This window comes from Epinephelus moara, chromosome 24, assembly GCF_006386435.1.
Source record: "Epinephelus moara isolate mb chromosome 24, YSFRI_EMoa_1.0, whole genome shotgun sequence".
NCBI lineage: Eukaryota > Metazoa > Chordata > Actinopteri > Perciformes > Serranidae > Epinephelus > Epinephelus moara.
The window spans coordinates 32,862,094-32,875,363 of record NC_065529.1 but is presented as its reverse complement, the minus strand read 5'-3'; the positions used below and the strand labels follow the sequence as shown (position 1 = coordinate 32,875,363).

The window sequence follows — 13,270 nt, the reverse complement described above, 5'->3', positions numbered from 1 at the left end:
TGTGCAAGCATGCAGACGTTAATAGAGGCACAAGTGTACCAATGGATCTGGATATTTGTTCATAAACTCACACATGTGCAGATACACACCAGACAGCAAAAGGCCGTGCAACAACTGTGTAAACTATGGATCAGCACACTGACTGCAGCCTGCCCGACGTCGTCGGCTGTGACTAAAAGAGCTAAAATGCCTGCTTTCACACCTGACTCCAGTTTCTCCTCTTTCGGTTTTGCTAATGAGAAAATGACAGCTGAGAATGAGGTGACCGCGCTGTGAATCATCACGTTTTTAACATCTCAAGTCTCTCCCACTGTGGGCAGAGGAGGAAAAGGGGTTGGGTAATGCACAATAAAGGGCAAAAAGAGAGACAGAAACAGCTGCCAGGTCATGCAAACACCCCTTTCGGATATTGCGGTTCACTGCCCGCGGACATGACTCAACTTCCTGCTTTGACGATTTGTTCAAGGACATTACAAGGGCAGTTTATATCAATTTAAAACAAAACAAAAAATATATACAAAAAACCCTTTGAACTATCCAATGATGAGAGTATACTTCAGGAAGTAGAAGGGTACAAACACGATGCTTTCAGAGGACAATAGTAACCCCATACTCACTCCACATGCATCTTTAACAACCCCTGAGCTCACCACCTGCCCCTCCACTGATCAATAAGTGAACAGTCATTTCCAGGCATAGATGGGGCAATGATTGGCCCTCAGGTCCACAGTGTAAAGAGGATGCAACCCCTTACACCATCCCTCCCCTGTTCCTTCTTATCTCCTCCTTTTCTTCTCCTCCCCTTATCCATTCATCCATCTATTGATCTGTCTGTCTAGATACACTCTGTCTGTGTCTCATACTTTGCCTCTGGTCTAATTGCTCTTTCATTCCCATTCTGTCCATCCATCTATCTTTTTAGGGGAGAGTTGGGACAAGCAGCATGGTTGAAGTGGGTCTATGACTCGGACAGACAAACATATTCAATAAGTCACACCTGTGATCAGTGTAGAGTTTCCAGGTCACCTGACCTGCATGTCTTATCGAGGAGGACACTAATCATGTTCTGTGTGTGTGAATGTGTGATAAGGCAAGACACATGGAAGAAAGAAAAGCAAAGAGAACAAAGAGAGGAGAATAACTGCTAGAGATTCATTTTCCACCTAATTACAAAATAAAGATTGAAGAGAGTGGCTAGTAATTGCTGCTTTGCCATTCTAGTCATATCCGCTCCTGTTCAGCTTTCTTTTCATATCAATGAGATAAAAATGTGATGTGGGGCCTTTCTATTAAACTTAACTGCAAATCCATTGTAAATATTTGGATGTTTGTTTGATTTTGATACGTGAGAAATGTGTGTGTCAGATTTAATATAGTGTAAAATAAAAAATGATGCTAATCTAACCAGTAAAGTAATTTAGTGTATCTAGCATTTAAATTTAATCTTAAAGGTATACTATGTAGGTTTTAACAAAAACATGTCTCTCAATGATCACTTACGACCTTTAGAAGTGTGTGGTGGTATATTTTTCTGCAGAGACTCTGCCCTCTGACTCTTATTTCTCATTTCCTGTGTTCCAGATGTTCTGGGTGTGTACCCCAACAGTATGCAGGCGAGGTCTGGGCAGTCAGGTGCCAGACTGTAAGCAGCAGGCATCCAAGAGACACAGCACCAAAAAAAAATGGAAACATAGCCAGCCGAAACACCAAACAAGAGTTAATCTGGGGTTTGCTTTTACTTTCACTTTCACAGACTAGCGTGTTTCAAACAGTAACCAACAATATTGCATCGTAAAATTTTAATGTTCTATAGATTTGTTTCATTTTTGTGAAATGTACTTGGAAATCCTTTCAGTTTGCATCATAGTTTAGCAACATTTTGTCATGCATGCATACATTTTGGTCATATTTTATTGCATCATATGTAAATTCAAACTAAGAAGGTCATTTATTAGCAAACTAACGTTTCATCTGTTCAGTTAACGTTAGCTATGCAACAGTTACATCTGGCGGTTACAGGCGTGCCTACTTAAAAACTATAGTTTGTGTTTAAACACCTTTACACACTGGGAGCGTGACGAATGAACGACACGAAAATGCAGTGCACTGCATTGTCTGGCAGTCTGTCTGAGGTAAGTAGTTGTATAGCCTAAGCTACTGTGAGCTGTTTTATTAAGTCTCCTTTTAGCAGAATGCTCTGAGCGAATTTTTATTCCCTCTCAGTTACATATTGTATATATCTAGAGCTTTTATTGTGAAAGGTAAGAAGAGAAGGAGTGGATCTGGTATGTGCTGCCTTTGTCAAGATTGAAAGGAGTAAAAATGTTTGCCATCTTGGTTTGGACTACGGAGCCTCCGTGTTGCCCTTTTATAATCCTCATGGGGGTAACATGATTGGTGAATAGCTTTATTTAAGGTTCAAAAGCTCATATAGATTGGCCTCACTTCTAAAAAAATTTATGTTAGTCTTTCTCCATGTAATATTTGCATTCTGTGCAAAAGTACTCAACAATACGAAAGTACAAGCAATAGTCTGAAAAAATATCTGACTTGTAATCGCAAAAAAAATCCAGTGTGTATAGACCTTACTTTGGAACTTATGAAAACTTTGAGACTTATATATATGACAGATTCTACACTTTTTTCTTAGTTCACGGATTAATTTAGAAATTTTCTTAAACCTAACACGAAGTACCAACAATGATGACACATGCTAAGATCCATGGACCTCTTCAACCCACAACTGTTCGAGGAAATTAGAAAAGATAAGTGACAGCGATAAGGTCATCTATATAAAGAATATTTTAATGTCAAAGTTATTTGACCATTTGTATCCGAAGACTTTGCTGCATAATCAATCAGCTAATCTCCTTGAATAAATACAAACAAAAAGCCTCCACGTCCTTTGTAATTTCCTGTTCCTGTCTGCCTTTCAGAGCTTCTTTCCGATCTCAGTTGTGTATCAGTTCCCAGCAGGGCGGGCATCAGCTGATTGATTAAACTGCGTCTTTACAAGAGCAGACCCAAATGGAGACACACACGCACACACACATATTTAATCAAAGGGGAGGACTTCCATGATTTATTCATTCCCACAGCTCCCGTCCCTGTCAGACCCTCAGACCCTCCCCCACATTATTCAGATCATACCATATTCATAGTCAACTCAAGGTAATGCTTTAAACGCTAATATAGAACACAAACATAACTCATTACTGTATCACCAAGGACAATAATTATTTATTCTGATAATGCAAAATGCCAGAAACCCTCTCAAGACTTTATCTGCCAACTACCTCTGAAGTGCAGATGCAGAATCAGCTCCTGCTCCTCCTACACTGCCAACATTTTATCCCTATATCTGCACCTTCATCAGATCTAACTTGTATGTTTCCTCCCTGACTCTGCAGATTGTCCCTCTCCCTCCACTGAGCACGTGGTCCGCAGAGTAATATTCCTGAAAGCTCTCTGCCAGGCAGCGCTGCTTCCCACCGAGCTTTTGTCCGGGCAGCCCAGCGTGGAGGAATGGGAGAATGTTAAATAGACAGAGAGTAAGTGGGAGCTAGTAAAGAGTATTAATTGTATGTGTGTGTGTGTGTGTGTGTGTGTGTGTGTGTATGTGCACGCTGGACTGTAAAGCCCATGCTATATACCCTTTGCTCCTTCTGATCTCTCCTATAAATACGCACTGCAACAGCGTGAGCTCCTACATTTACGAGGCTGTCTTGTGAATGGTCTTTGGAAGATTTAGCAACAAGGGAGAGGGAGCAGGAGAAAAATCATGAATTGAATTAGGGAGGGAAAAAGGGGGAAGGTTCATTCTCAACTCTTAAGCTGAGGCTGAAAAAGAAGCTTTGATTTGGCTATTGTAATGCAAATGAACCCCAAGAAATTCTTCATTGTGTTATGAATGTGCAAGGCAGTTATGCTGGGCCCCATTTACACACATTTATATGTGTATTAAACAAAAGGAATGGTACTGAAAGGTGCAGCAGGCATTGTGTTTGACTCATGGAGGCAAAAGCCAAACACATCTGAAAAGCAAAATAACTTGGCAACCTTAAAGGTAAGATCTGGAGGATTTTCAAACAAAACAAAATATAGACATATACAAATGAAATCCTGCTTAATCATCACCTATGGGCTTCTACTCATGTGTGGTGGTGACTCTGTTTGCAGAGCTCCTGCCCTTTAACTGTATTTTGATGTTTTTGTGAGCTCGGACCGCTTCTGGGCGGAGATTTCCCAGCCAATGAGAGAGCACAGGTGCCATACCCGAGTGTGTCCGAGCGTGCACCAGCGCGAACCTTGCCTGAATCTCTTCTGTGAAGCCTTCTTCCGTACCTCCGGGCTCCGGCGGAGGCGTTACCAATGGTGGATACAGACGTACCCACGAAGAAAAGGAAATTAAATGTGAGTGAGGCAAAACGCCGAGTCGATAAAGCACGGGCCAAAACTCGTGTGAATATCGGGGTGGCTTTCACCCGCTTTCGAACATTGAAGGAGAGGCTCGGGATGTACAGCGACGCGGAGTTGGTCTGCTTTCTGTTGGACAGGTAAATCCCAAATACAGGCCGGTTAGCTTGTGCTAGTTTGCTAATTTATCAACTTTTCCATTACAACAACTGTAATTCCTACGTAGTTTGTTGTGGAGGCTAATTCCGACTATCAACCGATGCAAATAACTTTACGTTTAGCTAATATATGGCTTGATGTAGTGTGAGGATTGAGCTTTGAATCATTTTGTGTAACACCCAACTGCCGGGAGGGGTAGGGGCAGCGCGCAGTTGAGCCTGATAGGAGGGGCCAAATTTGAATGTGTGTTTACAAACAGCAACTGGAAAATCCTCCAGACCCTACCTTTAAAAAAGACTCAAAGGACTAGTTTAACATTTTGGTAAATACTAGCTTTCTTGCTGAGAGAAGATGGATACCACTCTCGCATCTGTACAGTAAATATAAAGCTGCAGCCTGTTAGCTTAGCTTAGCACAAAGACTGGAAACAGGTGGAAACAGCTAGCCTGGCTTTGTGCAACAGAAAAAAAAACACCTACCAGCGCCTCTAACCTCCCAGAAAAAGTGTCTTGCCATACCTCAGTTTATTTTACCAATGTTTTAGAGGTGCAGGTAGGTAGATTTTATTTTCTTTAGACAGAGCCAGGCTAGCTGTTCCTACCTGTTTCCAGTCTTTATGCTAAGCTAAGCTAACCTGCTGCTGGCTTCACCTTTGTGTTTAGCACACCGACATGAAAGTCAGTGTCAATCTTTACATTTTAGGGCGTTTTCATATTAGGTAAGATAGATTCATATCATGCGATTGCCCCTTCTCCACTTAGCTTTCATATTATGTTGTTCCGAACCCAATTACATATGCATCATCATCTATGTGACATTTTTGTTGTGCTACATTGTAGAAAAGGGCGCTGCAGACAGACGCTGCTGCCCCAGAGACTAAGGTTACCAGGGGCCGATAGAGCAGCGAGGCAAAGCTCTGTTTGGCGCTCTGGGCAGGGCTTGTCGCGTCCCACCGGAACTCCGACTACAGGTAGAAGGTGGCAGTGAATCTGGGTCTGTCTGCGGCGGGCTACACTGCCGTCTGATATAGAGGCAGCAGTGTTAAATTGTAAATATTTCATAACTTTTGGTACGGTTAGTGTTTACATCTGATGCGTACCGTACAGGAGCGCACATGAATTATACTCAAGACATCCTTTTCAAATGGAGTCAGGCACACTTCAGCGTACTGTTCCTGTGAATGTTACACAGTGCTCACATTAATCAAACAAATTGGACTTTGGTGTCAAGTGTACTCAGACTGTGAAAGCAAATAAGCACACTTCCCAAAATGTCAAACTATGACTTAATATAAATAAATGTCACCTCCTGTGACTGCGGAGTTTCTTATCTTTTGCAGTTGACTTCTCTTGCAATCTCTGTAACCTTTTGGAGGTCATCCAAACATCACTTCCACGCTCCACTCCTGTTTTTTAAGCTGTGTTAATCAAGCCTCCAGTTCAATAAGAGGATTTGTTCAGCTTCAGATAGCTCTTTTAGATTCTTAGACTATATGTCTGGGATTATTTTGGCTACCTGCGGCCCCACTGGAGCTGAGGCTCTCTTCAGAAAGGCACCAAAGCAGCTCCTTGGTAAACATGAACCTCACTGCAACCTGAGACTTTCTACTTTCCCTCTGACAGCAATGCAACACAGCCAACTCTACGTCTACTGACATCAACAGCTCGACACTCAGATAAATCACACTCTAATAATCTTGTCAGTGTGTGAATATGCTACATCCACAAACAAACTGACAGGATGCAGCGTTACCATTTTCCAATAAAAGGTATATCCAGAAAGAGAATTACTGCTTTGATTAAAAACCAAACACAAAAGGAAGGGTGAGCTAGTATAGGCACAATAGATGTCTTTCAAGGCCAGATAGAGATCCATCACACATGATTTGTGGCTTACATCAGACCTGCCTTCCCCCACCTTTGTCAAAGCACTCTAAAATAGAAAAGACCTTTGCTTTAAATCAAGAGGCTGAAATCAATATAAAGAAGTGACATGAAACTGTAAGTCTCACGGCCTTCCAGCATACTTGTTGGATACAGTGTGATTTACAAACCTTTGGCAGTGAGCTAAACATTTATATATGCAGAACACATTATGCTATATCATGCTGTCATGGGTTTGCTCTAAGTATATTGATGTATGACATTAAAAGCTTGCAGAATCAGCTGTTTCTGAATTTAGACTATCAGTAGTGCAGCATCGGGTTTTTATTAGGAATGGCAGTAAGGGACTATCACTCCACCACTTTGGTCCAGAGTGAAATCTCTAAACAACTATCGGGTGCATTGCCAGACATTCATGGTCCCCAGAGGATGAAGACGAATGACTTTGATGATCCCATGACTTTTCCTCTAGCACTACCATGATGTTTTTTTTCGTATTGAGCAAAATGTCAACAACTATTGGACGGATTTCCATTAAATTTGGTACACACGTTCGCAGAGTCCCGACAGGATGAACTGTAATAACTCTGGTGATGCCAAAACTTTTTATCAATCACCATCATCAGGTCAAACATAAACTGTTCCAGTGCTTTGGAAAACCACTGACATTCCCACCAGCCTCACCTTTATTTTGTTCTAGTGCTAATTCGCAACTGTTGCCATGCTCATGCACGAAACTAAAATTCTGATCTTGGTAAACATTTAACCTTGTAAGCATTAGCAATTGTTAAAAAAAAAAAGCATTGTAAGCTCAATGGCATCCTGAAGTAAGCATTTAGCTCAAGGCAACACTGTGCCTAAGTACTGTAAATTCTTAAGATGACAGGACGCTATTTCAGACGTGCCTCAGACATTTCTGACTTTGGAATTGGACCATAACTGTAACTTAACAACAGTTCGGGTTTGAACCTCTCTCTCTCCAGCTTTTATCATTCTTGACACAACTATTTCTGTCACACAACCGAGTGCCACACAATGAATGTCTTGCAGGTTGCAGTGTTGCCAGTGTTTTCCAATGACAGTAGCTAGCACTAGCTCCAAAGTCACCCAAAGTCATCAGACGATGTCATGTGCTCATGTGCATATTGGTGAAATCATCACACATCATTAACGGAAGCATTACAATTTCTCAACAAAACTGAAGTCAAACATGTTCTCGAGCTTTGAAACTAGGTAGTGAGAGCGCCCATTTTAACTACAGAGACTCAGTACAACAGAACTCCCGTGGCAAGCAGCACCTCCTCTCCTCCTGCCTGTCCCACACCTGGTGCAAGAGGCCCCGCATTGATGGTGGAGGAGCCATGGATATTGAGTACTCTGAGCACCATGCATGGGAACAAATTACAATATTACAACTCTCACTTTTCCCCTGATGGTCTGAAAAGTCACTAAATTTGTCGCTTGTTGCGTTTCAGAAACAAAGTTGCTAAGAGGGTCTAAAAAGTTGCTAAATCTAGCAAGAAAGTCGCCAAGTTGGCAACACCGCTGCTATGATGTCAGGCTTTTCACTTTGCCTTTAAGGCCGTTCAAAACCACTATCAACACTTGCCATTACAACCTTGTCTTTAAATATCCTCAAGATGTATCATATCGTAAGACGACTCTGACATATTTTCTTTTACATGCTGTTTTGCAGACTTATTGTAATATAACAAGAAGCAGTAGCTGGATTCAGGGAGATTGGCAGTGGTGGGATAAAGCTCAGGGGCTTCCTGTCCTCACCAGGCAGTGAACTATTAGCGGAAGCACCTCTCATAGCTTTATAAATAGCAGACGCACACATAACTCAGACTGAAATACCCTCTCACCTCATCCCCTGTCTGGCATCAGCAGCAGCAGGAGAAGAAGCCCCCTAAGTTCAGCTTGGGGGCCTTCAGGACAACAGCAACCAAGAGAGATGGTATAGAAACTTTACAGAAGCCAGATTGAGTGTGGCATACTTTTACTTCCTCCCAGCATGTCTCTGAACAGGATCTCATTTCAGCACGTTCGTCAGTATGAGATCATCTTGTCACATGGGGTTGACCTTTGCTGCCATACTGAAAAGAAGCTGTAGGATTTGGGGCCGGCACAAGCCTGTACTGAAGAGAAACTGTAAAACGGAACAAAAAGACATTCATTATCAACCTGCCAGCTGTATCTGAAGCTGAATGTCTGTTCCACAACGTTCTATGATCCTGCCTTTGAAGAAGCTAGTGCAGTGTCTGTTCAAAGCACGCCTGTTCAGAGCAGTCCAATGGCTTGGCCTGTGCTTGCAGCTTTCTCGAAAATGGCTAAAACAAACAACGTCATACTTGACACTTTGGTTGGATCCTGAGCGATTCTCTCCATCACCTGCCATGACGTGGGTGTGTCAAACACCCAAGTCACTGCTACTCACAGAATACACTGATTCATGGGAAAACTCCAGGGGCAAACTTTACCATGACATTAGGAAAGGTAGACAACTGCCTCAGGCCTCCAAACTAAAAGGGCTCCAAACAGCTATTAATTTATTATGATGATTAGATATGAAATATTTGACTTATTCTAACTCATTGTGTCCAGAAATAACATACAAAAGGCCTCCAAAGCGCTTAAAAAATGCAACTCAACCATATAATCCTTACTTACTCCCTACTTCTACTTCAGAAGAAAACACTGTTCTAGTTGCTGGTTACACTGCAGATTCATATATTACACACAAAATATAACAATTAAAATATGATGTGTTATTATTTATTCAAATATCCAGTATTATATTAGACCCTAAAGTTTTTTTGCGCTTACAACGTCCCTCTTTCACTCTTCGGTTTAAGTCCAAATTTGAATGCAGGACTTTTACTGTCATTTTACTTCAGAAAGAAACATTTTTAGTCAGTGGTGTAGTGGCAGTTGATGAGGTGGGTGTAATACTTGGTAGATGGGAAGGTTACTGAGGATGCAGTGGGTATACTCTCCTATATATTCCAATGGTTTTTCGGCTTTTAGGTGGCTATACTGTAAACTGCGTATCTCCTCCACTACACCACTGTTTTCACTGTTGCAATTCTTCTACCACTGCTAATAGCCCAGCAACATTCCCAGTTGCAGAAAAAATTAAAAGTTGGCCAAAGTAAGATGGTGTTTGCCTGGGGCCCCCAAATAACTAAATGCGGGCCTCTAAAAACACACCCACTGTGGCTACACACAGTCAGAAACACTAATGAAATACACTTGGCAGAGGTATTAATTGAAAAATAGGTGTATTAGTTGCTTGATTTGACCTAACCACCGCCGTTGTAAAGCAGAGCTTGAATTAGATTAGCGAAGCGATTTGGTCTTTGAGTTGCAATGGCAGAGTGGTGCAGAGTGAATGGCAATCAGTGAGCCACAGCTGGCCTGCTACGGACGATATGATCAACTGTGAAGAGCCAAGAGTTTGGTTATGACATTAATATATTCAGCATCTAAACTGCAGTCAATGAGCTGCAGTCAACTTGCTTTGGTTGACTTGCTCAACTCTTTGCAGAGCCCTGAATCCCCGCACCCAACACTGTACAAAGTCACAGCGGCAATCTTTTTGAACGTACTCGAGGTAAATTCCACACCAAAATATTACAGATGGGAGGAGTTTTGCAGGCACATCAGATATCACGAGCCCATACACCTGCCTAGTGTGAAGTAGATTAGATCAACAGTTCTCAAGATATGGACACACGCACATACGTATGTACAGACAGACAGATATAGTTATATACTCATAACTTCTCTGATGCTTTAGGGAAACAAACAGAGAAGTGAGATGAGAGAGCATGACTAAGCTGATTTGTATGAGCACTTAAACATTATGGGCTGTGTATGCCATGACCTCACACAGCCATGAGTAAGCACAGAACAGAGCATCAAAGCAGTGATATCATTTTCACCATTGAATTTGGTGGCACAACACACAATGAGGACAACCCAGAATGACCACAGGGGACAGTAACCCACACCTTCATACTATAGCGAGAAAATGAGTCAGTGGCATCTAATTACAGTAAGTCTGAGGAAAAGTGTTTCAAGACAGCATATCAGAGGAGTAGAGATGGGAGCGATGGGAGCATCTTGGAAACTAAGCAGCCATAGAGGGCACTATCATAGAGCTAATGTACTATTCAGTCCGGAAAGATAATTGCTGTGTTGCTATCTGAATAATACCTTTCTCTGACTGAGAGTGCAATAACATCAAGTTGACATGTTTTGAGCTCCCACAGTCTACAGAGCTGATGAAATCATCATCAAGTCATCGGGGCTGTACCGGCGAGGACGCTGAGATCATGATGTATGTATTTTTTCAGGGAATTTGGCTGATTGATGAATACATGGTGATCTAATTATGTCTGACACTCTTTTACTGCAGCAATTACATGAATGAATAAAAAGCTTTGAATTATATTCCCAGCAGAATTTTATTGGCTGTCTGCCGAGTCACTGGTCAGGTCAGATTTGATTACTTTGAATAAATATTTTTATAATAATGCATCAAATGACAAAGTGCAACCATCTGAAGACAATATGAAAGGGATCAGTTGTAGTGACAGACTTACAGCACGTAGAATTATCAGAATCCAGAGCTTTCCTCTATGAAGACTTTTTCTAAAACCAATAAATCATAGCCCATACAGACGTAATCCCTGTCAGTCATCAATTATGACCCACTAGAAATGCGTGGTGGTGTATTTATCAACAGAGGCTCTGCCCTCTGTCTGTACTTTCTTCTTTTTTTGCTGTATTTGGGACGTTTATGAGTGTGTACCCCCAGACAGTGACACCATGTAGGTGAGGTGGGGACTTTATAAGAATGTAGGGACCAGGTACTGGCCACATGCTTCCAAGAGAAAGCTACGGAAATCATTAACACAGCGATGAAAAACGCAAATATAGCAAGTTGAAACACCAAGCAGTCAAAGCTCAGAAAGGCAGACAAAGGCTTTCTCTTTACACTCACTGGGGAGCACTTTTTTGTTGGACAGATAGGTGCCAGCAGTTAGCTTAGTTAGCTTCCTAAAATACTGACTTTTCCATTACAACAAATAGCGCTCCTACATTAGTAGCTTGCAGTGTATGGACAAGCAGTGTAGGGAGAGAGGGCTGAGTTTAAATGTTTTGCTAAAGCAACAATTTCTGCATAGCAGGCCTTAAAACCTTAAGACCTTAAAAGTGCTTGAGAGCGAGATTCAGCTTATTGTTTAGCTATCCTGTTTTGGTTCACTCTCACTCTCACAGCTCTCAGAAATTTGAAAATTCCTCTATTTCTTACTAAAAGGACATGGTCATGACAAAAGGTCAGAAAGCTGAAAACGGACTACTTTAATTAGCTCATGAAGTGTTTGGAGATTCTGTACGTGGCTTTCACACAAACCCTCAAATAGAAATCAGTAATAATAACCTCAGAATGTCTATCTTCAGCAGATGAAAATGAAATCATTACAAAGTCATCTATACAGACAGTAGATATGATGTCACAGCATACTGGCAACAGCATTATTCATCCCACTCTCTTCCAGTAGCCGCATCACATCAGCACATCAGTTTACTGTATTAACTGTCTCCTCCTGGCACTAACTCCTCTGGTGCAACATCTCCTCAGGAGTCTTCCCTCTCTTGCACTTTGGCCACAGCAGTGAGCCACACAATACTTTAAGCTCTTAGTCTGTTTTTAAAATAAGTTCCAGGAATGTTGCTGGACAGTGAGCAGGTTTCAGACGGTGACCTGACCCTCGCTCTGACTGTCTGTGTGTGTGTCTGTGTGAATGCTGATGTCACTCCCCTGGTCTCACCAGGCGACAGGGTGACTGCAGCCCGAGTAAACTGAGGAGCCAACGGTTAAATATGGAGCTCCAAAACAGACAGGGACCTGTAGTAAATTATGCTAACTCTTAAAAATAAAGGTCCAGTGTGGAGGATTCAGGGGGATATACTGGCATATACATGAATATTATATTTATAACTATGTTTTCCTTACTGTATAAACACCTGAAACTAAGAACCGTTGTGTTTTCGTTACCTTAAAATGAGCTGCTTATATCTACATAGGGAGCAGCACCTCTTCGGTCCTCTTGCACATGATGCAAAGCCCTTTCTGAGAGAAATCTATTCGTTTTAACCCAAACCACAAGTTTTTCCTACCTTTAACAAATAGATCCCTTTCTGGTAGAAAGCACTCAAGGAAAATTTCTCCCAACTGTGGCCCTCTTCCACAGAGTCCGCCATGTTGTCCCTACAGTGGCTCAGAACAGACAAACACTGGTCTAGATCAGGCTTTTCAGCCACAGTAGTTCTCCTACACGCTTGGTATGCAGTCAAGAGAAATTTTTCTTGAGGGCTTACTACCAGAAAGGGATCTCTTGGTTAGGTTAGGAAAAAAGTCGTGGTTTAGGTTAAAATGAATAGATTTAATGTCAGAGGGGGCTTTCTTGGAGAAAGACGAGGGCACATGTGCGCATGGCACACGGGCGAATTTTCAGTTGGCTACCTCTAAACAAAATGCCACTAAATCCTACACGCTAGATGTTTATTTACAAAGTGGTTGAATTCATTTTTTACTTATGTACATTACATCCATGTTGCATTTGTTATATTCAAGTGTGGAAAGTAGGCTAACTAAATGCAGAACTTCAGTTTGAGCTACCTGTACTTTCATTTTATACAATTTCATACTTCTACCCTATTTCATATGGGAATATAATACTTTTCAAACCCCTAATTATGATGCATTTATATTAAAATGATATAATCTATGATAACAA

At 41.6% G+C, this 13,270-nt stretch overlaps 1 protein-coding gene across 3 annotated transcripts in view; it reads right to left on the bottom strand.

Annotated features, from left to right (window-relative positions):
- Positions 1-13,270, bottom strand: part of itga7 (integrin, alpha 7) — a 50,487-nt gene that overhangs the window by 35,105 nt on the left and 2,112 nt on the right. The gene's annotated exons all lie outside the window — the stretch shown is intronic.